The sequence below is a fragment of the Odocoileus virginianus genome, chromosome 32, assembly GCF_023699985.2.
Source record: "Odocoileus virginianus isolate 20LAN1187 ecotype Illinois chromosome 32, Ovbor_1.2, whole genome shotgun sequence".
In the NCBI taxonomy this organism is placed as follows: Eukaryota; Metazoa; Chordata; class Mammalia; order Artiodactyla; family Cervidae; genus Odocoileus; species Odocoileus virginianus.
The window spans coordinates 22,938,983-22,966,876 of NC_069705.1; the positions used below are offsets into that span (position 1 = coordinate 22,938,983).

The 27,894-nt window shown below is 38.8% G+C and overlaps 1 pseudogene; it reads left to right on the forward strand.

Moving 5' to 3' along the window:
* The first annotated feature begins 1,133 nt into the window (after nucleotides 1-1,133).
* Nucleotides 1,134-27,894, forward strand: LOC110152605 (histone-lysine N-methyltransferase SETMAR-like; annotated as a pseudogene).

Sequence of the window (27,894 nt, forward strand, 5' to 3'; positions counted from 1 at the left end):
TTTCTGATATGTTTTATGTCCATCTTCAGTTTTTCTCATCACCAGAAGCCCCACTCCACATCTATCCCCATGTCTATTCCCATATAATCCATCTCACAGGGCAGCTAAGAATCTTTTTTTAACACCTTATAGATTTTACCAAAATAGAATAATTTTTTTAATTTTTTTTTTCAACATAGAATTTGACACTCGGTTTCCAACTTGGCATGTTTTTATTACATATGCACTTTCCCTAAGGAGAAATATTATTTCCTGAAGAAATGGATTTTATTGTTTTACAGTAGGTAGGTAGACGTACCAGCTCAGACCTCTTTGTGACCACATGGGCTGTAGCCCACCAGGCTCCTCTGTAAATGGGATTTTCCAGGCTAGAATACTAAAGTGCATTGCTATTCCTTCTCCAGGGGATCTTCCTGACCCAGGGATTGAATCCGTCTCCTGCACTGCAGGCAAAGTCTTTACCACTGAGCCATCACAGAAGCCTGTTTAACAATAAGTGAGTTGATAAAAAACCAACAAAACTGATTTCTAGAATACTGAAAGAAGAGCCTGAAATAGCAGTGGAAGAAGGCAGCACTTGTTCAGTGGAAATCCACAGCAGCTGAAGCAGCTTTATTTAAACACTTAAGTGCTTTCTTCTTTCATATAACTCATTCATTCAGCTGTTATGATGCTCTCAAAAATGCCAACATTGTCATTCTGTATGCATCTATAAACTAGTTCTCCTGAAGAGATAAAATTAAATTTCAACCTCTAATAGCATAAAAGCAGCACCACCTGATAGCTTGCTGTATATGAAATACACACTCCCATTCTCTTTTTGAAACCTAGGGATGTGGCAACACATACTGCAGGGGACGGAAGGAGGGGATTTCTCTACACCCTGCACTCAGTCTGATGCTTGAAGTTGGTTTATAATTTGGGCTCCTACTATGCAGGATTTTTATTCATTGCTATGACACAGCTTCCTGACTAGGGTGACTACTGAATCAAATTAATGTCTGTATTAGTTTTCTACTGCTGTAGGGACTAAATGTTTGTGCCCCCAAAATTCATATGCTGAGGCTCTAACCCACAATGTGATGGTAATTGGAGGTGGGCGATTGGGGAGGTAATTAGGTTCCAGGTAGATCATGAGGGTGGGGTCCTCACGAAGGGATCACTACCCTTATAAGAGAAAAGAGAACCCAGTGAAGACACTGAGAGAAGGTGACCTTCTGTAAGTCAGTAGGGAATTCTCATCAGGAAATACATCTGCCAGACTTGATCTTGGACATGTGAAAGATAAATGTTTCTAAGATACCTAGTCTGTGGTGTTTTCTATACCAGCCCAAGGTGACTAATACACTGCCCTAAGATGTTACCGCACACTTACTTAATAGCTTAAACAGATCATCTTACAGTTCTATAGATAAAAATATAGTATAGGTTTCATCAGGCTAAATGAGCATTCTTTATTTGGGTTATTGGCAGAACTCAATTCCTCAGGGTTGTCAGACTGAGGTTCCCCTTTCTTTGCTGGCTACTATGGGGTCTCAAAATGTGTTTGTGTTCGGATGCTTAAGGGGGGAATATTTATATGCTGAAGTAAATGAGTTGAGCTGTGTTATAAGGATATTATCTAATCAATTGGGTTAAAACAAATATTTCATAATGCCTTCTGTGGACAGAGGATGGGGCTGGGGTACTAAAGAGATGAGTAAGAACGCAACAGTGACTTCAAGAAGCTTCCAGATAATTCTCCATAGGTGTATTTATGAATCTCCACCCTGACTCCCAAAGGTGCTCCATGTTTGTACGGTCTAGTAGGGATGAAGGAGCATTTGATCGCAGAGGAAGGGCGTTGTCCGTGGATGAAAAGTAAGTTCTCCTTGATCATGAAGGCACATGGAGTGAAGGATGATGAGAAATCTCTTCTCCAACCCTTAGGCTGGCAAACCACGACCACTACAACTATAAAGAAGGTAAAATGAATGTTCTACTTAGAACATTTCTTTAATTAAGAAGTAGACTACTGGGGACTCTGCTTTAATTAACCACAGAGTGCCACATTAACCTTTTCTCATGTTGTTATTAAGTTGAAGCTCTGCTTCCCTAGGTGGAATTCCTTCGAATGCATTCTGTTATCCTTAGGCATATGCAGATTGAAAAAGAAATTAAATATGAAGATACTATTTCCATTAAAAGATAATTATGAAATTCAAATTATGAATGTATTCATACATGATTATATAATGATTTAAAATGAAGCAATTACTTTGAGATATTCATTGGTTCTAGTTAGAAATGCTTGCATATCTTACAAGAATTAATGCTTTATATTTATTTACACTTGAATCTTTATACTCTAAGATGAGATGAGATTTTTTTGGCTTGGTAATCTTAATGTTATTAATTCATCATAATCTTATTTATATGAGGATGGCTATGATTCTTGATTTATGTATGTACTATCTTAATACTCTTGTAATCATCTGGCATTTTATGCATTATTTGAAATAATACTTCTACAAAAACTATGATTACGTTTGTATTAAATTTTGGTGTTGTTTCTAGACAAATATATGTGAAAATGTTCATACTTAAGAGGCATATACTAAATAATAAATGATAATGTACTTTCATGCTCATCATTAAACAGAAAATTGAGCTTTTTAAGAAAATTGAACTTGAAACTGAAGTGTTTTAAGATGTTTATAATTTAAAAGGTTAAAATAATACTGACTTCTAATTTGAATCACTATTTTGAATGTACATATTTTTGGTAGAGATACGAAATTTAATTTCCTTAATTGTCACATAAATCACATGAAAGTAGTTCATGCTAAACTTTAAAGAGAATTATAAAAAATTGAATTTCACTACAGGAAAAGTTTGATGAAGACAGAAAAATTTGTTTGTAAAAACAAAGACATGAAGAAAAAATGTATAGATCAATCCTGAAAATGATGTGACTGACATTCACAAACATTTTTAGAAGAAGCCTATGAGAAGAACACTATGTCCAAACAACTTTCACTTTATAAAGATTAGAAATACAAATGCTGAGTTCTATCATCATTTCTATAGTATACACATCAATCAATATCCCTATGATTTTTATTAGGTTGTTAAAGTTTTAACAAACACATTTACCACAAAATACAAATTTGCGAAAGAATATGTTAACGTAATAAATGTAATCATGAAGAAATTAATTTTTTTTAATATCTGGTGGTGGTGTTTTTTGTTGCTAAGTCGTGTCTGACTCTTTGTGATCCCATGGCTGCAGCATGCCACACTACAGTTAAGTACCAAAAATAGTGAATTGTATTTGGAAATAATTTGAAGGTGATGTGCTAGAGAGGACAGGAGATGAATATGTTGCGCAGAAGCAGTTGAGGGTTATTGTTGTTCCAGATGACAGCCTCACAGCCATTGGCTGATCATACATCACTGGAAAATTCTGGGTCCCGACTTTTTCAGAGCAAGGGTGTGACAAACAAAGGTATTCAAAACAGAGTTTCAACTTTTAAAAAATTAGGGAAAAAATAGTCTTTTAGTATAGCTGTTGTCACTGCTGCTTAGTCATGTCCAACTCCGTGTGACCCCATGGACTGTAGCCCGCCAGACTCCTCTGTCCATGGGATTCTCCAGGCGAGAATACTGGAGTGGGTTGCCATGACCTCCCCCAGGGTTAGTGTAGCTGAGTAGATGCAAAGATACCTAAGATCTTTTTGTAATGAGTGAGAAAGGGATTATTAGTGTGATTACAACACAAGTGCCCTATGACATGAAAGTACAAAATGGCCTTGCATTATGAGATGGAGTGTGTGGATAACTAAGCCCATATAGAACCGTGGCTTCCAAGAGGTGGTCACCTAAGGTTTAAACTGCAATTTAGAGTTCATCAAGTGTGGAATAAGGACAAACACACTACACACACAGAGAACACCTGGAGTGAAGCATAGAAGCTCCCAGGTGTGTGCAGGGGCCTGACAAAGGATGATCAGATACATAACTGGACCAGTTATAGAGCGCCTTGTCAGTTATAGTTTATACTTTAGACTTTATTCTGTAGTGACATAAAAACATCAAGGGTGTTTTTGTGGGAATGTGTATAGCCAAAGGTTCAGGATGGATTGGAGAGGGAAGAGATTTGCAAAGAGGGCGGGCTCTACTGCTGGGTTGGGAAGACCCCCCTGGAGGAGGCAACCTACTCTAGTATTCTTGCCTGGAGAATCCTCATGGACAGAGGAGCCTGGTGGGCTACAGTCCATGGGGTTACAAAGAGTCAGACATGACTCAGCAACTGAGCACAGCCTATTAGAAGAGTTCTGATATGCTCTACTTGAGAGCTGGGGAGAGACTGACAGTGAAGAGATATAGCTGGTGTCGTAAGAAGAGAAAGACTAGAGAAACATGGTGAAGATACCATTCAGAGGTTTTACGCTGCTAATGGAAATAGGCCATATGTGAATAATAGCAAGTTTGGAGATAAGTTGGAAAAGAGATCACTAGTCTGGTCTTTTATTTCAGACACGAAGAATTTGAATTGCCCATGGGACTTTCCATCAGATGTATTCAACTGGTAATTGAATATCTGAATGTTGTGCTCAGAAGGTCAGTAAGAGACAGATTTGAGTGTGGAGAAACTGAATCTACCAGAATGGAATGAGACTACCCAGGGAGGACAGAGACATTGAGAGCTGACCTTAAATATTTATAGAGTGAAGAGCTGTGAAAGAAGTTAGAAATCAGTTATCAAAAAAGTAATAGGAGAGCCAGGAGTGGTCAGAGCTTCTTGTTTGTGATAATTATTATTTACAATTAGTATAAAAATTCCATGCCATGGTGTAGTCACAAATAATACCACATATTAATGCTTTTGGCAATAAGGAGTTCATGATCTGAGCCACAGTCAGCTCCCAGTCTTGTTTTTGCTGACTGTATAGAGCTTCTCCATCTTTGGCTGCAAAGAATAGAATCAATCTGATTTCGGTGTTGGCCATCTGGTGATATCCATGTGTAGAGTCTTCTCTTGTGTTGTTGGAAGAGGGTGTTTGCTGTGACCAGTGCGTTCTCTTGGCAAAACTCTATTAGCCTTTGCCCTGCTTCATTTCATACTCCAAGGTCAAATTTGCCTGTTATTCCAGGTGTTTCTTGACTTCCTACTTTTGCATTCCAGTCCCCTATAATGAAAAGGACATCTTTTTTGGGTGTTAGTTCTAAAAGGTCTTGTAGGTCTTCATAGAACCGTTCAACTTCAGCTTCTTCAGCATTACTGGTTGGGTCACAGGCTTGGATTAATGTGATATTGAATGGTTTGCCTTGGAAACAGAGATCATTCTGTCATTTTTGAGATTGCATCCAGGTACTGCATTTTGGACTCTTTTGTTGACTATGATGGCTATTCCATTTCTTCTAAGGGATTCCTGCCCACAGTGGTAGATATAATGGTCATCTGAGTTAAATTCACCCATTCCAGTCCATTTTAGTTTGCTGATTCCGAGAATGTCAACATTCACTCTTGCCATCTCCTGTTTGACCACTTCCAATTTGCCTTGATTCATGGACCTAACCTTCCAGGTTCCTATGCAATATTGCTCTTTACAGCATCAGACCTTGCTTCTATCACCAGTCCCACCCACAACTGGGTATTGTTTTTGCTTTGGCTCCATCCCTTCATTCTTTCTGGAGTTATTTCTCCACTGATCTCCAGTAGCATATTGGGCACCTACCGACCTGGGGAGTTTCTCTTTCAGTATCCTATAAGAGAGTAGGGATAACCACTAGACCATTCAGGTATGACCTAAAGCAAATCCCTTGTGAATATGCAGTGGAAGTGAGAAATAGATTTAAGGGACTAGATCTGATAGACAGAGTGCCTGATGAACTATGGACGAAGGTTCGTGACACTGTACAGGAGACAGGGATCAAGGCCATCCCCATGGAAAAGAAATGCAAAAAGGCAAAATAGTTGTCTGAGGAGGCCTTACAAATAGCTGTCAAAAGAAGAGAAGCAAAAAGCAAAGGAGAAAAGGAAAGATATTCTCATTTGAATGCAGAGTTCCAAAGAATAACCAGGAGAGATAAGAAAGCCTTTCTCAGCTATCAATGCAAAGAAATAGAGGAAAACAACAGAATGGGAAAGACTAGAGATCTCTTCAAGAAAATTAGAGATACCAAGGGAACATTTCTTGCAAAAATGGGCTCAATAAAGGACAGCAATTGTATGGGCCTAACAGAAGCAGTAGATATTAAGAAGAGGTGGCAAGAATACACAGAAGAACTGTACAAAAAATATCTTCATGACCCAGATAATCACAATGGTGTGATCACTCACCTAGAGCCAGACATCCTGGAATGTGAAGTCAAGTGGGCCTTAGAAAGCATCACTACGAACAAAGCTAGTGGATGTGATGGAATTCCAGTTGAGCTATTTCAAATCCTAAAAGATGATGCTGTGAAAGTGCTGCACTCAATATGCCAGCAAATTTGGAAAACTCAGCAGTGGCTACAGGACTGAAAAAGGTCCATTTTCATTCCAATCCCAAAGAAAGGCAATCCCAAAGAATGCTCAAACTACTGCACAATTGCACTCATCTCACACGCTAGTAAAGTAATGCTCAAAATTCTCCAAGCCAGGCTTCAGCAATACATGAACCGAGAACTTTCAGACATTCAAGCTGGATTCAGTAAAGGCAGAGGAACCAGAGATCAAATTGCCAATATCTGCTGGATCATCTAAAAAGCAAGAAAGTTCCAAAAAAACATCTATTTCTGCTTTATTGACTATGCCAAAGCCTTCAACTGTGTGGATCACAATAAACTGGAAAATTCTGAAAGAGATGGGAATACCAGACCACCTGACCTGCCTCTTGAGAAACCTACATGCAAGTCAGGAAGCAACAGTTAAAACTGGTCATGGCAAAACAGACTGCTTCCAAATAGGGAAAGGAGTACATCAAGGCTGTATATTGTCACCCTGCTTATTTAACTTCTATGCAGAGTACATCATGAGAAACGCTGGGCTGGAAGAAGCACAAGCTGGAATTAAGATTGCCGGGAGAAATATCAATAACCTCAGATATGCAGATGACACCACCCTTATGGCAGAAAGTGAAGAGGAACTAAAAAGCCTCTTGATGAAAGTGAAAGGGGAGAGTGAAAAAGTTGGCTTAAAGCTCAACATTCAGAAAACTAAGATCATGGCATCTGGTCCCATCACCTCATGAGAAATAGACGGGGAGACAGTGGAAACAGTGTCAGACTTTATTTTTTTGGGCTCCAAAATCACTGCAGATGGTGATTGCAGCCATGAAATTAAAAGATGCTTACTCCTTGGAAGGAAAGTTACGACCAACCTAGATAGCATATTAAAAAGCAGAGACATTACTTTGCCAACAAAGGTCTGTCTGGTCAAGGCTATGGTTTTTCCAGTAGTCATGTATGGATGTGAGAGTTGGACTGTGAAGAAAGTTGAGCACCGAAAAATTGATGCTTTGAACTGTGGTGTTGGAGAAGACTCTTGAGAGTCCTTTGGACTGCAAGGAGATCCAACCAGTCCATCCTAAAGGAGATAAGCCCTGGGTGTTCATTGGAAGGACTGATGTTGAAGCTGAAACTCCAATACTTTGGCCACCTCATGTGAAGAGTTGACTCATTGGAAAAGACCCTAATGCTGGGAAGGATAGGGGGCAGGAGGAGAAAGGGACGACAGAGGATGAGATGGCTGGATGGCATCACTGACTGATGGGCATGAGTTTGAGTAAACTCCAGTGGTTTGTGATGGACAGGGAGGCCTGGTGTGCTGCAATTCATTGGGTCACAAAGAGTTGGACGTGAGTGAGCGACTGAACTGAACTGATTAATGCATTGTCTCGTTAATGACATAGGATTCCCTTGGTTACTAGTTGGGGACTAGCATCCATAGGAATGGACATAATTTCCTTTGGAGATTGGAGTGGTTTATTTAAAACAAACAAACAAAAAGTATTAAATGTGTGGATCTCTCATTTGTCACATTTCCATGCCAATATTTCAGGCTGCACTAAAGCAATTTTATGAAGTGGTCCCAAATACTACTGCTCAAAAATTCAGTCACAGTCCTACACACCTACGGGATTATTTTGCTGTAACACAGGTAATGAGATGGGTCAGATACTTCCCAATTTCTTTGTTGCTAAACACACTTTCTTTGGTCCTTGTCATCCCTTGCAGAAACATTTTTTAAAGAGATATTTATAAAAGTGGTGGTGTTAGTTCTCTGCTGTTTACCTTCTCAGAATTTCCATAAGTAAACACTCTGTGTGCTATACTTAAATGCGCTTTTTTATTTTCCTGTTTATTCATACCTGAGGCACCCCACGTTTAAGCTAGGTTTATTTCCTTGGAATACTGTCACTTAAAAACACTTTCAAAGTGAAATTTTTATCCAATAATTTTTTTTTTTTGCTAACCTTTTTATTGTGCTTTCCTTTCTTGTTTTTCTTATGTCATTGCCAAATATTTATTTTTGCACTCAACATGGCTTTTTAAAATAAACTTCATATTTTTATTATTTCAGCAGGTTTGCTAGTCCATAAGATCAAAAGGGACAGAAACAAAGAACAAAAAGACAGCCATGGGATCCAATACCCTGCCGGCATAGTCTTGAAAATCTTTGATAGCGTTGGCAACTATTCGCAGAACTCTGCATAAGCAGAATTGTACAAATCTATAGATGTGATCAATATTTATCCACAAACCCTTGCTTTAAGTAGAAATCTCTACTGAAAAATATCAGAAATATATGGAAAAGATATGACAAGGTCATATATTTGTTTGAGGGTTTTTGTCTTCAAAGTTTGTATTAGGTCACCCTTGAAGAGTCAGGGAACTATTTAACTCCCCTAGGAAATATGCTTGAAAGAACTGAAGGTACTTCTGTAACTCTCTTCGGTCCCCTAATACTAAGGGTAATCAAAGCTCAGCCAATGTCACAAAGATAGAAACAAGCTAGATTATTTAGCATATAAGCCCCAGGAGAGTGCCAGGGTCTGGGGAGGAGGGTGGAGTAATGGTGAAGGGAGTAAGTGGGAGCATGACCTGCGTTTAGATTTTTTGTCATCCTATACTTCTAGGGTTCTGTCCAAATGTTCATGATTAGCCTTTCTGGAGAAGCCTTACGGAGACAGTATGACTCTGGGAGAGTTATGTATTAGTGATAAAAGGCAGAGTCACACAGTATGATCTCTGAGAAGCAGACTCTGAAAGGTTAGCACGCAGGAATTTATCAGAAGCCGCCCTTGGAAGTTTTGATCAATTCTCACCTACTAATCTGGTGTTCTTGTAATTAAAAAAAAAAAAATTGCTCATGCACAGGATTTTTTTTTCAGTAAATCTAAAATTGGTCATCTGTATCCATGAAATCTGCATCCACAGATTCAGAGAGCTGAATATATGCAAATTTTCGTATTTGCATTGGATCCTGAAACCAACCCCCTCTAGATATGAAGGATGAGATATTTCTATACTCTCCTCCCCCACCCCATCATTAATCTCAGATACCTACTGTGTCTTACCTTTTAGTGCATTTTCTTTCACTGTGATCTCATGCCAGCTCATTTTCTGTGAAAATTTCAATAATTTCTGGTACCCAGGTGTATGGTCAGCCCATTCAAAATGACCATTCTCTCCTCTCTGTACATCCCCCTGTGAGGCCAGGGCCTAATGCTCTTACATTCTACTCATGTGACTGACCCTTCCTATATCCTTGCCCCAGGTCTCAGCTAATGATTGTTATAACTTTAGACTGGAACATCTCCACCATGATAGCTTATCAAGGGGTGGTGAGGGGCATGACCGTTTGTTGGTTTCCCTGGAACCAGTGAGTCAACTAGAGGTCGACTCTCGCTATAGCTGGTAACCTTCCCCTGCCTGCAGCCTCCTCTAGCAGTGGGATGTCACTCCTGGACCTTACTTCAGATGCATAAGATCTTCCTATCTATGAAGCCATTGATGTTTCTGTTGTTGACTCTGGGCTCCTTCTTCAGTCTTAGCAAATAGAGAGTTTTCAGCCTGTGGGGTGCAGCCCAGCACCGTAGTGGAGACTATCTGTTCTATCCACCACCAGCAATGGGGTTCTCTCTGGTGTCACCATCTGGAAGGGCTGATCCAACTCGCAAATGCTGTTTGAAGGTCAATTTTCTCAGACTGATTCTGCCACCAGCTCTCCTAGGTTGGGGTCAATAGGGAGCAAATTAAGGCTTAGAGATCAGTTTCTCAGAAGTTTATTAGGGAGCGCGTTCTCATTTAATACTCATGGAGGGGAAGGAGAGGAAACAGAGTCAGGAAGAGGAAGATGCTATCCACAATCAGCCTTTATGAAGACCCCAGAGAACCCCGTGGAGAGCTCTGAACTTGGTCCCCACGCCAACCAGTTATTAGATGGACATTGCAATGAGAAGGGGTTGTACTCGGGCAATGCATTAATTTGCTAAGGCTGTTGTACAAAACACAGTAGAGTGGATTAAACAACAAAACTTTGTTTTATCACTGAGCTGGAGGCTAGAAGTCCAACATCAAGATGTTGGCCAGTTTGGTTTCTTCTGAGGCCTCCCTCTCTTCTTGGGTTGCAGATGGGTGTGTTCACATGGCCTTTTCTTTATGCATGAGCATTTCCTCTTCTTATAAGGACACCAGTCATACTAGATTGAAAGTGAAAGTCTCTCAGTTGTGTCCAGTTCTTTGTGACCCAGGACTGATCTCCTTTAGGATGCACTGGTTGGATCTCCTTGCAGTCCACGGGACTCTCAAGAGACTTCTCCAACACCACAGTTCAAAAGCATCAATTCTTCTGTGCTCAGATTTCTTTATAGTCGAACTCTCACATCCATATGTGAATACTGGAAAAACCATAGCCTTGACTAGATGAACCTTTGTTCATCTAGTAATGTCTTTATTTTTAATACGCTGTCAAGGTTGGTCATAACTTTAGTGGTTCAGATGGTAAAGTGTTTGCCTGCAATGCAGGAGACCCAGGATCAATCCCTGGGTCAGGAAGATCCCCTGGAAAGGAAATGGCAAACCAATCCAGTACTCATGCCTGGAAAATTCCATAGATGGAGAAGCCAGGTAAGCTACAGTCCATAGGGTCGCAAAGAGTTGGACATGACTGAGCAACTTCACTTTCACTTTTCCTTCAAAGGAGTAAGCATCTTTTAATTTCATGGCTGCAATCACCATCTGCAGTGATTTTGGAGCCCCCAAAAATAGTCTGACACTGTTTCCACTGTTTCCCCATCTAGTTTTAGTTTTCTGATCTTAGTTTTCTGAGTGTTGAGCGTTAAGCCAACTTTTTCACTCTCCTCTTTCACTTTCATCAAGAGGCTCTTTAGTTCTTCTTTACTTTCTGCCATAAGGGTGGTGTCATCTGCATATCTGAGGTTATTGATATTTCTCCTGGCAATATTGATTCCAGCTTGTGCTTCCTCCAGCTCAGCATTTCTCATGATATACTCTGCATGTAAGTTAAATAAGCAGGGTGATAATATACAGCCTTGACGTACTCCTTTTCCTATTTGGAAACAGTCTGTTGTTCCATGTCCAGTTCTAGCTGTTGTTTCCTGACCTGCATACAGGTTTCTCAAGAGGCAGGTCAGGTGGTCTGATATTCCCATCTCCTTCAGAATTTTCAACAGTTTATTGTGATCCACACAGTCAAAGGCTTTGGCATATTCAATAAAGCAGAAATAGATGTTTTTCTGAAACTCTTGCTTTTTCAATAATCCAATGGATGTTGGCAATTTGATCTCTGGTTCCCCTGCCTTGTCTAAAATCAACTTGAACATCTGGAAGTTCATGGTTCATGTATTACTGAAACCTGGCTTAGAGAATTTTGAGCATTATTTCACTAGCGTGTGAGATGAATGTGATTGTGCAGTAGTTTGAGAATTCTTTGGAACAGCCTTTCTTTGGGATTGGAATAAAAACTGACCTTTTCCAGTCCTGTGGCCATTGCTGAGTTTTCCAAATTTGCTGACATATTGAGGGCAGCACTTTCACAGCATCATCTTTTAGGATTTGAAATAGCTCAACTGGAATTCCATCACCTCCACTAGCTTTGTTCATAGTGATGCTTCCTAAGGCCCACTTGACTTCACATTCCAGGATGTCTGGCTCTAGGTGAGTGTGAGTGATCACACCATCATGATTATCTGGGTCATGAAGATATTTTTTGTACAGTTCTTCTGTGTATTCTTGCCACCTCTTCTTAATATCTTCTGCTTCTGTTCAGTCCATTCCATTTCTGTCCTTTATTGAGCCCATCTTTGCATGAAATGTTCCCTTGATATCTCCAGTTTTCTTGAAGAGATCTCTAGTCTTTCCCATTCTATTGTTTTCCTCTATTTCTTTGCATCGATCGCTGAGGAAGGCTTTCTTATCTCTTCTTGCTATTCTTGGAACTCTGCATTCAGATGGGTATGTCTTTCCTTTTCTCCCTTGCTTTTTGCTTCTCTTCTTTTCACAGCTATTTGTAAGGCCTTCTCAGACAGACATTTTGCTTTTTTGCATTTCTTTTTTGGGGGGATGGTCTTGATTTCTGTCTCCTGTACATTGTCACAAACCTCCATCCATAGATCATCAGGCACTCTGTCTATGAGATCTAGCCCCTTAAATCTATTTCTCACTTCGACTGCATAGTCATAAGGGATTTGATTTAGGTCATACCTGAATGGTCTAGTGGTTTTCCCCACTTTCTTCAATTTAAGTCTGAATTTGACAATAAGGAGTTCATGATCTGAGCCGGTCAGCTCCTGGTCTTGTTTTTGCTGACTGTATAGAGCTTCTCCATCTTTGGCTGCAAGGAATAGAATCAATCTGATTTCAGTGTCGACCATCTGCTGATGTCCATGTGTAGAGTCTTCTCTTGTGTTGTTGGAAGAGGGTGTTTGCTATGACCAGTGCGTTCTCTTGGCAAAACTCTATTAGCCTTTGCCCTGCTTCATTCCATACTCCAAGGTCAAATTTGCCTGTTATTCCAGGTGTTTATTGACTTCCTACTTTTGCATTCCAGTCCCCTATAATGAAAAGGACATCCTTTGGGGGTGTTAGTTCTAGAAGGTCTTGTAGGTCTTCATAGAACCATTCAACTTTAGCTACTGGAATTGGGGTGACATAATTTTTCTTTTTGCTGTTGCAGATTTTTTTTAAAAAATAAATATCTTTTTGAATAATTGAAAACCATTATTGTTCCCTACAAAGAATTTGGTTTAGTTTTTCTAAAATGTCTTTTGGGGGAGGGAGGTCTCTTCCTTTTCAAGTTTTCTTACAGAGTTAAACCATACATAAGAGGATTCAAACCACCAAGATGACACATGCCAATTTCATATGCTCCATAGCAGGCAGACTAGCTGAAGACACCCTGTTAGCAGTATTCTCAGCACTAAGTTCCCTTTTCCTAAAGGGTTATCTGGTCAGCACATTATAGCATCCACTAAAAGCAAATACTGACTGTTATGGACTGAATGTTTCTGATATGAAAATAATTAGGCTTGCTCAGGTATAATGTTAATACAGCAAATGAAAAAAAGGAAAATTTCTGGCCCAGATATAGCAGCTCTTAGTCTGGATAAGATTATATCATTGACGATTGATTTATTTGGATTCAGACTTCTTTTTTCCAAGAGCAATTTGTAAAAGGCAAATATCCTTGCAAGACTAAGGCATTGTTAGTCATTAATATTTTTAGATTATTTTGAATGATAATTTCTTCGGATTACTCTCCAAAAGACAGCCAGTCGAGAACTAATTACATATATGAAAGAGTTGGTTGATGTTAGTAAAGAAATGAAAAACAGGGTACTTTGGGGGTGTGTGTATTAGATTGAGTCTCACTCAGCTACAGGAAGAAAGTATGAGGTGATTGAATCTGGGGCAGAAAGCACCAAGAAGCGTGAAAGAGGTATTAAAAAGTAGAGGGGGGTGGCTTCTAAAAATGAACTTTAGCTACTTCAGAATTTTGCCCTGAGCAGTCATCATTATTTCTGAATTTTTCAACCCTCATCCAATGCAGTCATAAAATATTATCTTCTCCCCATAGAAGGCAATGATACAGCATGTCAATTCAGGACAGAAGTGAAATACCAATGCAAGCAAGCTGGCATGCAATCAGAGAACACAAGACATGAAGGGTGGTGTTAATAACGCTTAACTGGCCTCTGAAAACTGTACTGGAGAATGTTGTCCAAGGCCTAGGACCCCAGTTCATAGCAATGAAGTTTGTGGCAGTTTCAGAAACAAACAAGCAAACGAATAAATGAAACTAAGATGAGTATCTCCCAGTTCAAAGCTAGGGATTTATGTTCTGATTCTTTCTAGATAGCCTCCAAAATGATTAATGTTTTGGTCTATGATTGAGTATACTTTACTGCCTACATGATATATGAGAAAAGGGCATTAATTTCTGAAGTTAGTAATCCAGCAACGTCCTGATAATTTAGTATACTATAGGAATACATTGCCTGCTCTGAATTTTCAGAGTTAAATTTTACATCTGAAGATAATAGCTTGTGTTGTGATAGGACCATAAAATAACATCCTTTCTTACTCTAGCTGATTTTTCTATTAGATCAGCTGAAATAGCTATTAAAGATACTAAAATTTTTTTTAAATGCACCTCCAAATTATATTTATATCTTCATTCTTAGCTTATATCCTCTTTTCATTCTTTTATGCCAACAGTAAAATCAGTAATAATGGATTGGAGTTTGGATGCAAAATAAACAAATAATAAATGCAAAATATGAAAGTTGAACTGTGAATCACAACTGGGAGACCACATTCTGAAATGCTACAAAAAGTAAAATAAATTCTTTTCATAAGTAGATAATTCACAGCTACTTATTTCTCCAAAACTAAAGGTAGAGAGAGGCTTTGAAACAATAAGGGTGATCCAACTGCATAAATTCAGCAGGAAAAAACATCTATTTTATTCTGCCGGCCTTCTCTAGAGAAAGTAATAGAAAAGCTAGTAAGAACAGCCTAAAGGCACCTGAAATCACACTGCAGCCTGAATTACCTGGAAGTCAACAGTTTCAGATAAAAACTGCTGTGATGATTTCAAGTAAATAAAATGTAAAATTAGGGCTCTTACTAGATTCTGTTTCATGTAAGTGAAAGAAGACCATTTTAAAATATTTTCAACCAGAGTGATTATTATTGCTGTTATTTGCTTATAGCATCTCTAGTTGGAGCACAATTGGAACACTGAGAGAGACAGAAAATAAACATGAGAAATGCAACATAATTTCAAGACATGCAAAGCAATACTTCCCATGGTTGGGAATTTAAAAAGTATTTAAGTTTACAGAGACAGTGAGGATACTAAGTGAATCAGGTAGTCATAGAATGTCTGAAGAAAGAGAAGATTTAAGTGTTTAAATGCAACTTTTGAAATTTTTTCATACAAATAAGTATAAAAAGCTTAGAAAAAGGAGTTTAAAATTCAAATATTACCCCGCCAAATAATTTGAACATCAGCTTCAAACTTTATTAAAGGATGCAAGTGAGCAAAGAAGACCAATGTCTGTCACATTTTCTTCATTTATGGAGAGCAGTATGAAGGTTCCTTAAAAAACTACAAAAAACTACCGTATAACACAGCAATCCCACTGTTGGGCATATACCCAGAGAAAAACCTAAAACCATAAATAAAAAGGATACATGTGCCCCCAGTGTTCGTTGCAGCACTATTTACAATAGCTAGGACATGGAAGCAACATAAATGTCAACCGACAGATAACTGGATAAAGAAGATGTGATACATATGTGAGATGGAATATTACTAAGCCCTAAAAAGGAACAAAATTTGGTCATTTGTAGAGATGTGGATGGACCCAGAGACTGTCATACAGAGTGAAGTAAGTGAGAAAGAGAAAAACAAAGATCATATATTAATGCATATCTGTGGAATCTAGACAAATGGTACAGATGAACCTATTTGCAGGGCAGGAATAGAGACGCAGGTAATAGATGTGTGGATATGAGGTTGGAGATGAAGAGGAGGTGGGATGAACTGGGAGGTTAGAATCAATATAGAAACACTACCATGAGTAATACAGATGGCTGGTGGGAACTTGCTCTATACCTAGGGAGTTCAGCTCAGTCCTCTGCCGTGACCTAGGGGTGGGGTAGGGAGGTTGGCCGGAGATCCAAGAGGGAAGGAATATATGTATACACATAGCTGATTCACTTCATTGTATAGCAGAAACTAACACAATATTTTAGAGCAGCTATACCCCAATAACTTTTTTTAATTAATTAATTTATTTATTTTTATTAGTTGGAGGCTAATTACTTTACAATATTGTAGTGGGTTTTGTCATACATTGACATGAATCAGCCATGGATTTACAAGTATTCCCCATCCTGATCCCTCCTCCCACCTCCCTCACCACCCGATTCCTCTGGGTCTTCCCAGTGCCAAGTACTATTGTCCAGTAGTCTATTGTCTTAAGTACTAATCAAATATACTCAAAAAATGAACTCAGAGCTGATCTAGTTTGAAATTTTGCTTGTCACAGAATCTGCTCTCCCAACACTCACACCAGCTCCCAGGGAAAATGGAGACATACAGACACCTGCTGTTTCAGCTTAATGTGCATACAGTCAATGTTGTGACACAAGTCTGTTAATGCCTCTGCCAGGCTACATCGAAGGCTCATGAGGAAACTATGAGGACACCTATGGTTATAACTTTCATGCAGTCTGCATAATAAAATACCTGTTGCTCCTTGGTTCTTAAACATTTTATACAGGGAGGGCCTTTCGTTTTAGGACATTGATAGGAGTAACTTAAATAGGAACTTGGAATTCCATAGGAGCAATGTCTATTGGATACTAGATGGTGATTAGAAAGGGGCATGTGTGTGTGTTTGTGTGTCTTTTTTGCAATAGCAAGGTGGTAATATTGGCAACAATATGCCAGGGCCCAAGTTTGCTGAATTAGAGTTTGTCCTATTCATGGGCTTCCCAGGTGGTGCTAGTGGTGAAGAACCCATCTGCCAAAGCAGGAGACGTAAGAGATGCGGGTTTGATCCCCGGGTTGGGAAGATCCCCTGGTGGAGGGCATGACTACCCACTCCAGTATTCTTGCCTGGAGAAGCCCATGGACAGAGGAGCCTGGCGGGCTACAGTCCACAGGGTCATACAGAGTTGGACACGACTGAAGAGACTTAGCACGCATTCACCTTTTGTCAAATAGCCATGCAGACCCTGGATGTTAAGAAGAAGCTGATTGTTGAAAAATAACAAACTTATTATTTATGGTTACTACTAATAGTTCAGCCTCTTGGTAGCCTTTGAGAATAAAAATATTATCAAGGACCTGAAAGAAAATGCTTCCATAAACACCAGTGAATATTAGCAATGCCTGTTAAATGCCTTGTACTGTTCATGTGACCTTCCAGGTTGATCTTTAGAAAAGTTGTCAATTTCTCATGTTGGACAGAGATTCTCATCCTATTCAACATCATTTTCTTCAGTTTCTCTCCATGTCTTTTCTTGTGTGAGCTCTTTTCAAACCATTAAGGTACCTTAACGTACTAGTGAACAGCACCAATCTGCAAAGCCCACAAAGTGAAAGAAAACAAAAACATGCCTGACTGTTCCTCCCTTGAAAAGAACATCAGTATAAATTTGGGAGCTCATAAACTCAGTGAGCTGGTCTCATTTCATCTTTTTGTTAGTTTGAGCAGTTTTTATGTGGGTGAATTTTCTGACACTGTCTCATGAACTTACTTTTTGACAGTTTCAGCAGACTGCACAGGCACTCTTCACCTGAAATGTCCTCATTTTTACATTCCTTTTGCCCATTACAACTTTAAATAGCCCTTTTCCATTCTCCTCAGAATTGTTTCTACATTTGCTCTGAAGTATTGATACATTGGAACCTTTGAAGTTAATAAAAATTCCCAATAGGTAGATTAACCTTTAGAAATAAAATGCTGTGTTTTATTTCCCAGGATTATTTTTTGTAACTTTCTATTTTAATACAGTTTTAAACTTACATAAAAGTTGCAAGAATAGTATAAGGAAATCTCTTATTCTTTACTCAGATTCAACAACTATTTCCATTTTGCATGACTTACTTTGTCATTCTCTTATTCTATTGACCTATCTGTAGTTTTTTTATGAGCCAATGGAGAATAAGTTGGAGACACTGTGCCTGTTTACCCTGAAATAATTAATGTTTCTTAAGAGCAAAGACTCATATAACCACATGAGAATTCTCAAAATCAGAAGCTTGAGCATTGGTCCAACATTATTGAATTTGCAGTCCTTACTCAAATAATTATCAATTACCCTATACTAGCCTTTTGGATTTTTTTTTCCAGTGAAGAATTCAAACCAGTATCATATATTGTGTGTACTTGTCATCATGCTTTAATTTTCTTTAATCTGTTAACAGTCTCCTCAACCTTTATATTCCTTGACTTTGACATTTGCAAGGAGCGTATGCCTGTTTAGTGTCCCTCAGTTTGATTTTGTCTGATTTTTCCTCATCAGGACATTCCCTAAATGCATCAAGGGGTGCATTTTGAGCAGGAATATCACAGAATGATATAACCCTCCTAGCATATCACAACAAAAAATAATAATACTGGTTTGTTCCAAGAAAAAAAAATTTTAATGGCACTTCTCTGCCTTTGCTTCTTCAACAGCAGGTGAATAACACAGGTAGCCAAAAATGAAATACAGTCAAATGCAATCTAGTCCCAAGTCTGTTGAGGAAGAGGAAAAAATATATAGGCATGTAGATGGCTAGATCACACAAAACTAAAGAGAGTATATGCATGCTTAGTTGCTCAGTCAGGTCCGACTTTGTGACTCCATGGACTGCAGCCCATCAGGCTCCTCTGTCCATGGAATTTTTCAGGTGAGACTACTGGAGTGGGTTGCCATTTTCTACTCCAAAAGAGAATATACTTTTTTTTCCACTTCAGAGAGCTCCTTCCTTTTAAATTTTATTGGATTTTATGCCTATACACTATTTTATTTTCTTCAACAAATATTCATTGCTTATCTGCTGTATGCAGACTTTTATCAGCCTGGCACTAAATTTCTTGAAATTAAATATCTGCTACCCCAGTGGCTTCATTTGCTATCCCAAACAATCTTAATTCCACTCACTATGGCCTTATGAATGTGTCTTCAATGAGGTCACGATTTCTTTTTAATTTTCAATTCAAATAAACATGTTTCAATCCTAATTCTGTTGCCAGATGACAACATTTTATCTCATTTACCATTTCTATCATATGACCTTTCAAGATGTCTAAGTCTCATTTCCTCCTGAGTTTCCTCGTCCATTTCTGAGGAGTCCTAGTCATTCTCTTCTTTTGGCATTAGATGTCCAAACTACCCCTTCACGTTATTTTTCCTTTAAGCTTTTCCTGAATAATCCCTTCACATTTCTCAAATTAGTATCCTCAGTTCTGACTTCTTCCTGAAACGCCCAACCTATATTTCCAGATGTTTTCTGGAAATTTCCACTACAACGTCATACATACCACTCAGCTCTAACCCTGCTTCACTTCCTATATTTCCCATTCTGGTCAGCGGTATCCCCTTGGTTCCATTTATAACGCTGCCAGGAGACCCATAAGGGGTTAGCTGTGGCTTCTATTACCACAATGGTCCACTTCTCTTTCTATTGGATCCTGTGGCCCTCAACACTCACAGGTGTTTCCAAGAGCACTCACCGATAAATGCCCTACATGGAAATTTTTCAGAATGTATTTCTAAGGGAATCCGATGTGTAAGACAACCTCTAATCAGTTTGATGAAGAAGAAATAGAATTTAATAGCTAGCAGACAAGTTTACCTAGAACAGTGCTTTAGGGAAAGGGAGGGTATAAGCTTCTTTGGGATCCACTGGTGACAGACTGCTGTGTAGCATCCACACCCAAAAATACTGAGCAAAGTAAAGCCCTGTGTATACTGTCCTGCCCCACCCCATCAAAGCAAGCAGGCTTCTACTCAGGGCCCAGAAGTTTGGCCAGGTGACAGTAACACTGGGATCCGAGTTCTGGGGTTCTGAGGTTGTCTTGTTATTTCTACACTTGCTTAGGTATCTGTGAGGGCTCTGCTCTACCAGGCACTTAGATAATATGAAATTTTAAGACTTATTTTGAAACTTTTAGAAATAAAGATATCTCCCCATATATTTTTGAAATACTGTGATGGTTGATAATATTTACATTTAAATGCTGTAACATCATGTTGCATTATAATCAGATTTATAAAGGTAAGAATCAACACAGCAAGTGACTTTAAGAAATGATGAAAGTGGATTAATAACATTTTCAAGCAGTTATAAAAGGGAAATTATTATATCTACTTGCAGTGCTCAGTGATCTACAAGAATACATATATTACACTTAGGCATGATGAACTGTTAGAAAGTTAGCCAGTTAATTTGAATGGGTTTAAAACTATCTGAATATAGAAACTAATATGCTTTATGTTCCTTGACTCTACTGAAGCAACTTTCCTGTTTTCACTGAGGCCGAATGAAGTCTATACCTATTCAAGACATTAGGGATAATAAATATCACCTCTACACTCTGCACAAATAATGTCATACTTTTCTCTTTTGTAGAATGTATAGTTCATATTAATAACTGACTTACAAGAGCAAGCATATTTTGAATACTTTGTATATGTCAGACCCAGAGCAAGCACAGACTACGGTTTTAGAATTCAAAGTCAGGTGTTCTGATCCTTTGTGGCGGTTGTTTAGTCACTCTGTCGTGTCTGACTCTGTAACTCGCCAGGCTCCTCTGTCCATAGGATTTCCCAGGCAAGAACATTAGAGTGGGTTGCCATTTCCTTCTCCAGGGATATTCCCAACCCAGGGAAAGAAGCTGCGTCTCTTTTGTCTCCTACATTGGACGGCAGATTTTGACCATTAAGCCACCTGGGAAGCCCCTTTTAACCCTTTAGTTACCACAAAACACCACCTTTATGAAAATACATATTATGGACTGAATGTTTATATTTTCCCCAAATTCTAATGTAAAGCCCTGATCTCCACTGTGATGATGGAGAACAGAGCCTTTGTGTGGAATTACAGTAAGATGTGCAGTTTCCCTGGTGGCTCAGATGATAAAGAATCTGCCTGCAATGTGGGAAACTCAAGTTCAATCCCTGGGTCGAGAAGATCCCCAGGAAAGGGGAATGGCTACCCACTCCAGTATTCTTGCCTGGAGAATTCCATGGACAGAGGAGCCTGGCAGGTCCGGTCCATGGAGTCACAAATGGCTACCCACTCCAGTATTGGGGCTTCCCAGCGGCGCGGTGGTAAAAAAAAAATTCACCTGCCAATTCAAGGAGACACGGGTTCAATCCCTGGGTTAGGAAGATACTCTGAGTAGGAAAAGGCAACCCGATCCATCATTCTTGCCTGGGAAATTCCATGGACAGAGGAGCCTGGTGGGGCTGCAGTCCACGGCGTCACAAAGAGTTGAACACAACTGAACGCAGCACATTGGAGTGGTTAAGACTGCTTCCAAGGCAGCAGGCATGGGCTCTATGCCTAGTCCGGGAGCTAAGATCCCACAAGCAGCCTGGTGTGGACAAAAAATAAACCAACATACAGTCAGTTGAGGTCCCAAGGGTGGGGGCCTCATGAAGGGCTTTAGTGATAGTAAAAGAAGAGACACCAGAGAGCTGGCCTCCACTCTTCCTCACCCTCCTGCACGGCACGGAGGAAAAGGCCCATGAAGACAGAGCCAGAAGGCGCCCTCTGCAGGCCAGGAAGGGAGCTCTTACCAGGATGCAAACTGGCCTGCACCTCCGTCTGAACTTCCCAGACTGCAGGATTATGAGAAATGCATTACTGCTGTTTAAGCCATCCAGTCCATGGGATTTTGTATGGCAGCCTGAGCTAAGGCATACGGATTTTATCAGAACTCTGAGTGATTTACAATTAAGGCCACATTCGACAAAAATTGAGTAGGTTATTTTGCTATTAAGGACGTTGTTGTTGGAAGTACTCTAGTCAACAAATAAGCAATGAGTTTTCACTTTTGAACAAGTTGTGGATTCTTGACAGGGCTTAGAATCATATTTCTGTTTTATTTGCTCTTTGCCTGAGAAATATATCACTTATGGTTTTATAATTTTTGAATGGGAAAATAGCTTATGCTAATTTTTCTTAGATAATATGTGCCATATTTCCTTAGTCTCACTTAGTACATGCTCCTGACTTCTCAATGTATGTTTACTAAAAAGTTTTTCTCTTTAGACTAACTATGGAACTGTTCTGCAATCATAAAGTTAGAATTTTCATGACATCTCTGCATTTGCTATTAAAAGTAGTATTCAATGTCAATTTTTCAAGCATTGAACAATATCGCAGCACCACAGACATAAAATGAAACATATGAAACATCCAGAAACATCTGCCAGTCTCCCGTGAATACTCTGCAATCAATCTGAGCTATCATAAAATAAGAATAGAGGTCTTTGCTCCAAATTACTAGTGCACAGCACCTCATTAACTAACCCAGCCGATCCATTAGAGCCACTGAAAGGGGTATAATAGGACTTTGGGGGAATATAACCATTTTCCTCATTAAGTACTAACAAGCCAGTTCTCATACTTTTCTGATATCATTATGTTCCCTGCATTTCCTCCTTGCCCATTAACTATAATCCTAATAATCACATATCTACTTAGAGCAGCCTGTCTCTTTAATTTACCTGCTGCATCATTTTTGAACCAATTTCCCTGATACTTATAGATTTTCTTCCTTTGGCAAACCTGTCAGTCCAAAATAATCTTACCTTTCATTTATGAACCTGCTTGAGTCTTTGAAGCAGTCTGCTAAGAAAACGAGTAGTTGAAAATTTGGGAGACTGTAAAATGAACTGCTTGAAAATTGGCACAGTGATGAGATGCATTCATAATGTCAGCATACTCTTCTTGGTGTGAGGTGGCTAACTGACTAATTGGACAGGAAATCCCCTGTGAATTGCTACAGGGTATTCTGTTTACCTGAGTAACTATAATGATGTTTCTGCCACTGTTGGAGGAATTTCACTCTGTTTTAACAATAGGATGTAAAAATGCCCTGACAGAGATTACTTATATAGCTGAGAGAGGAATACACGTCAGTTGAGTGACTTAGCATTGAGAATGTTTCTTCTTAAATTTGTGATATTTTTTAATTCATTCAATCATTTCCTTAATAGAGGTAAGTTATCCATATTTGAGTCTGTGATCAGAGCATATAGTATTGTAGGTGAACATTTTTTCTTTTAATTTTTAGAAAGGTTCAGTTTGCCCCAGCTTTCTGTTCCTCTAACAACCCCACCTCTCTCAATTTAAGGATTTGTGATCAGATTTTGTAGCTAGTTAAGAACTCTGTAGGTTGCCTTCAGGGTGTCTGAATTCTTATATGGAGACAAGTCTCCTGTGTGTGAATTCTTTAGAATCATAAAAATTTACCAAGAGAAAGCTGAATTTAGAGCTGAGTCATTTTTGCCTGTTTTCCTTTTATCGTGTTTCTAATGTAAACAAATTTTGCTCCCTCTGTATCCCTGCGATGCAGAAGATTCAGTTCAGTCCTTGGGTCAGGAAGATCCTCTGAAGAAGGGAATGGCAACCCACTCTGGTATTCTTGCCTGGAAAATTCCACAGACAGAGGAGGCTGGGAGGCAACAGACCATTGGGTCACAAAGAATGGGACATGGCTGTGTGACTAACATACGTACTATTACTACCACGTGGAAAATTACGAGAAAAATCATTAGTAAAATTAAAAATTGACCTCTCGTGTCATATTACTTTTAGTACCCTTTGTTGAGTGGTCATTTAGAAAAGATGGAAAAGATGAGTCACTTTTTTTTCTTACTGTTTTTGGAAGACACGTTCAAATATCCATACACCTCAAGGAAGGAATGTATGGAGTCTAGCAACCACGAAAGATCATTTGCTCTGAATTTATTTAAACAGTTCCCATCACTTCCTGGATTTACTTTGGCTATAAAATCTTCTCCATATAAACCCAATACATTATGGCCATTAATAATGAATAATACATGGTAAGTGCATAATAAACAGAAGTATTCCCATGAGTGGTTTGCATGAACTGAAATGGTTGATATGAATGGTAGGCTATCAATTTGCAAGATTTGTTATTTATCATGTTTACCAAGTATACTCATCATACTGAAGGCCAATAAAATATAGATCTCACTAAAAACAAATTGTTGATCACAGAGATTCAAAATATTTATCAGGAACAATCATTTCTAAATAAGAGAATTCTCTAAATAGTGGTTGAATAATGTAGTGAATGCAATATGTATAAGTCAAAGTTATATAATTATAAACTTAAGTTATAGAAACTGACAGAGTTAATATTTAACATTAAAATGCTTCACATATTCTCCAATATAAAAGTGAAGGTACACAAAAGAACACCTTCAACACACACAATAAAGAAAATTTAAAACCCCATTTCAGTAAAGCGAGGATTGTACTAGATGATTCTGAAATTAATAATCATTAAACAGAGACGTGACTATGGGATTTAACACTATCCTCATGAAAACTTGCTCTAGTTATATCACTGTTTGTAAGTGGAGATGATAAAATGCATAAATACATTACTGGCTGATTAATTTTTCTATTTTTTAGAAAATTTTTCTATTTTTTCTATTTTTCAATTTTTCTATTTTTCAATTTTAATTTCATAGCACCATAAAACTTGAAACAAAGGTAACAAGCCCATTGCCAAGGCTTCTCCTTTGGGAGTAAGTTCTATTATCCCCAGATAGAAAGATCTGTTTTATTAATTTGAAATCATTAACTCAGTAGTCAACAGATATACCATGGAGTCTGATTGATAATGTTTGAAGTTCAACATTTAATTATGTTGGGGTCAGACTTTCTCATGAAAAGTCAGATCTTCTATACCACATTTACCCTTATTTTTCTTAAAATTCAGACTGAGGGTCTGACTTAGCTGTTTCTTGTTGGCCATTACTTTTTGTATACCAGACAAGACGTCTTCTTCCCCATCCATGTGTTATCTCATCATATAGTTATTTGATTTCTCAGTGTAGCTCTCTGCCTTCTTTCCCTATAGCCTTTATTTCCTTAGGTTCAAAATCACTGTGGATGGTGACTGAAGGCATGAAATTAAAAGATGCTTACTCCTTGGAAGAAAAGCTATGATACACCTAGACAGCATATTAAAAATCAGAGACATCACTTTGCTGACAAAGGTGCGTATGGTCAAAGCTAAGGTTTTTCCAGTAGTCATGTATGGATGTGAGAGCTGGACCATAAAGAAGGCTGAGCACTGAAAAATTGATGCTTGCAAATTGTGGTGCTGGAGAAGACTCTTGAGAGTTCCTTGGACTACAAGGAGACCAAACCAGTCAATTCTAAAGGAAATCAACCCTGAATATTCATTGGAAGGGGTGATGTTGAAGCTGAAGCTCCAATATGTTGGCCACCTGATGCAAGAAGCCCACTCATTGGACAAGACACTGATGCTGGAAAAAATTGAGAGCAAGAGGAAAAGGGGGCGACAGAGAATGAGATGGTTGGATGGCATCACTGACTCAATGGACATGAGTTTGAACAAACTCTGGGAAATAGTAAAGGGCAGAGAAGCCTGGCATGCTGCAGTCTGCAGGGTCACAAAGAGTCGGACACAACTGAGCGACCAAATACCACCACCACCCTGTAGCCAGTTTCCTTCCCCACGGAATAGATTGTAGTCTTGTGAACGCAGGGAGGTCTGCTCTGCCTTCCCCATGGTAGGGACTTAATAAATATTTGGCTGATTGAATTAAATGCCTGAAAGTTATTTGTCTAGGGATGAAGCATGAGCTGCATGTATTTTTAATTCTTTCCTCCCCTCAGCATTCATGCCAACTGTTGACTTAGATCATGTGGAGCGGAGAGCATCATGGTGGTTTTGTTTACTCTTACGCATTTCTTTTTGACTCTGATCGATGAGGTGGAAAGTAATTTACATTTGATGCGTAGTCCCCTTATCTTAACTAGAATGACAGCTGCCTTAGAGATAACTTGTTAAATGTAAACTGTGTAGTTACCCCTGGCTTGCATATGCTTTGTCTTAACACAAGCAGATGTAAATACAGGCCTGTAATTACTTTCAGTTATGCTTCTCTGCATTTATGGTCCTGAATGTATGCAGATGTTTCAACAAACAAATTACTGCATAGTTATTTTACCTCCAGTTTGGTGTCAGAAAAACATCTTTTAGAGACTAGGGGTTTAAGTGCATGTTTCTACCAGTAAAAAGATATCTTCAGAATTTTTTTAAAAATTAAATATATACCCAAAGTTAGTTCATTTAAGGTCAAATGAACTTTGATCATTAAGTGTCTAACCAACCATGAGAATTTAGCTCAATAGTGGTTCTGGGTCTAATGGAGATATTAATTTACTTTTAAAAAATTGTTTGAGACATGGGTCAGAAAATCATTTTACAAGTTCAGAAAGCTGAAATGTTATTTTGAAAGCAAAGTGTCATGTGATGCATAGTTAAATCATGACACATTTTATTCATATTCCTCAACAGATTCTTCTCCTTGAGGCCCTGAAGGTGAGCATGGTGTTTCTCTGGTATAGGATCAAATATATTGTACTTAAGCAAAGCCAGACTGAGTGACTTGTTTAGCAGTTTAGTATCAGGTTGGTACAGAACAAATTTTTGCATTGTTGAAATTTGCCACTTGATTTTGGAATATATTCTTAAATAAATATGCTTATACTACACATCATTTTAATGCACACTTCTCTCTTTAATTTTTGCTAATGCTATTATTTGCTATTTATTTTTTTTTAGACTAGGGAAGTGACGTTAGATAAAAAACAAATTCGAGCAATTTTCTTATGCAAGTTCAAAATGGGTCACAAAGCAGTGGAGACAACTCGCAACATCAACAGTTTGGCCCAGAAACAGCTAACCAACATACCCTGAAGTGGTGGTTTAAGAAGTTTTGCAAAGCAGATAAGAGCCTTGAAAATGAGGAGCATACTGGCCAGCTGTCGGAAGTTGACAATGACAAATTGAGAGAAATCATTGAAGCTGATCCTCTTACAACTACACATGAAGTTACCCAAGGACTCAGCACTGACCATTCTACAGTCATTTGGCATTTGAAGCAAATCAGAAAGGTGGAAAAGCTCAATAAGCAGGTGCCTCATGAGCTGACCACAAGTCAAAAAAATTGCCCTTTTGAAGTGTTGTCTTTTCTTATTCTATGCAAAAACAATGAACCATTTCTCGATTGGATTCTGACATGCAATGAAAAGTGGATTTTATATGACAACTGGTGATGACCAGCTCAGTAGTTGGATTGAGAAGAAGCTCCAAAGTACTTTCCAAAATCAAACTTGCACCCATAAAGCATCATGGTCACTTTTGATGGTTCTGCTGCCAGTCTGATCCACTACAGCTTTCAGAACCCCAGCGAAACCATTACATCTGAGAAGCCTGCTCAGCAAATTGATAAGCTGCATTGCAAACTGCAACACCTGCAGCTGGTGTTGGTCAATAGAAAGGGCCCAATTCTTCATGACAATGCCCAACCACAGCTCGTACAACCAGTGCTTCCAAAGTTGAATGAATTGGGCTACAAGGTTTGCCTCATCTGCCATACTCACCTGACCTCTCACCAACCAACTACCACTTCTTTAAGCATCTCTACAACTGTTTGCAGGGAAAACACTTTCACAACCAGCAGGATGCAAAAAATGCTTTCCAAGGGTTCCCTGAATCCTGTAGCACAGATTTTTTCCCTCTACAGGAATATACAAACTTATTTCTCATTGGAAAAAAATGTGTTGATTGTAATTGCTCCTCCTATTTTGATTAA